The sequence below is a fragment of the Egretta garzetta genome, unplaced genomic scaffold (genome assembly GCF_000687185.1).
Source record: "Egretta garzetta isolate BGI_Z169 unplaced genomic scaffold, ASM68718v1 scaffold228, whole genome shotgun sequence".
Taxonomy (NCBI): Eukaryota; Metazoa; Chordata; class Aves; order Pelecaniformes; family Ardeidae; genus Egretta; species Egretta garzetta.
In genome coordinates this window covers 4,423,465-4,425,194 of record NW_009260758.1, presented here as the reverse complement: position 1 = coordinate 4,425,194, position 1,730 = coordinate 4,423,465, and positions in this window count along the sequence as shown.

The window sequence follows — 1,730 nt, the reverse complement described above, 5'->3', positions numbered from 1 at the left end:
TGAAGGAGGAGCTGGAGTTAGATTATAATGATGCCTCTCCCCCCCCACCCCCCGACCCCAGACAGCTTTTGGGAATGTGTCTTTCCTAGGGTAGTGAAGCTCTGGCCCAGGGCAGGACCTGGGAGCCTGCAGGATGCGCTGCAGCCCTCGTGGTCCTCGGGCAGGGAAATTCCCCGCCAGGCAGCTGTGCCGTGGTTAGCTCCGAGATGAGTATGCAGGTACAGGCTTCTGGTGCTGCCGTTCAGTAATGGCGACAGGTAAAGAAAATCAGGGCTGCAAAATGCTTGTAGCTGTAACGCAGGGTTGCGTTACCCTTCCCCATTAAAATGGGACAGCTCTGCAGCCTTGTACAAAATCAGGGTGTGCACGCTTGAGTGCGGCAACTGAAAACCACTGAATGTATTGAATAAGGCTTTTGGTTTGATGCCTGTGCTGGGCAGTCAGAAATGGAAGTCTAGGCTGTGGTTTATAAATACTTTTCAAGCTTAAGTGAAACACTGGTACTCGCTGACAGCCGTGACTTCTGATTTTGGGCTGCGTGCTGTGTGGAGGTGAGTTAGGACTGAAGGAAAACTGTTGTATCAAGAGCTGGATTTCTTGATAAAAGTCTCTGTGGCCCCAGCAGCTGTGTTGCATGTTCCCTGTCGGTTGTGTTGCTCTGGGGTAACGTGACTCGGCTGTGCCCTGCTCACTCTTCTCCCAGTGGTTTCCTGAGGCTGCAGCCCCCCGCGGAGCTTGCCCACCCTTTGAGTAGGAGCGTGTTGACATCTCTAGGAGGTGCGGACCTCCAGGCAGGGGCAAACTGGGGATCTCTCTGCCCATTTGTGCATGGTGGAACCTGTGGCTGTGACGTTTTACAGGGGATCAATGGCAGGGGACGAAGCCGGCAGGGTTAGGCATGGACTCGGTGGAGCGAGATGGAGAGGAGATGCTGCCCAGTGTGACACTGGGCTGGCAGTGGCTTCGCTGAGCGGGTGGACGGGGTACCCACTGGTTCTCACTTTGCCAAAGCCCTGCCACAGTACCATGAAGTTCTTCCTTACTGCTTTTGGCCTACGAAGCAATATTTAACTCTTACGACCTGTAAAAGCAAAAAGAAGGTACATAAGGAAAGCACAAAGCACAAAATAATGCACTTACATTTATGTTGTTTGACATAAAATGCACTGGGGGGGAAGCTGGTGTTGATAATAGTATAAATACCTATATTTCTTGAAAAAGTGACATTAATTACTGCCTCTTGCTATGATGCTTGGTACTGTAATGTTGATATTCATCTGCTGTTGACTGCAGCAATAATTTGTGTATGGTCCATAGCACTGTAAATTATGGATCAATATTAATGTATCCAATGAAATAATTTGAACTGTTGTTCTTGATAGATGGATTAAAGCATTTGGTTTTTTCACATATGTCTGTGTAAGCCACTCGTTTTCCCTGTAAGTGAATCTTGTTTTTCTGTGCAGTTGAAGACCCAGCAGTGCTCCCGTGTTTGTGGCTTGGCGGTGGACGTGTCCGTGTTCCTGCCCTGCTGTCAGTCAGCAACCCTGAGCCGTTCAGTTGTGTTTGTATTGCGGGGGCACGGGGGGGACGGAGGTACGGATCAGGCCCCACTTGGGCTTTGCAAATACACACACACAAAAAAAAAACCCCAAGCAGGTAGAATCATAGAATCATAGACTGGGTTGGGTTGGAAGGGACCCCTAGAGGTCACCCAGCCCAACCCCCCT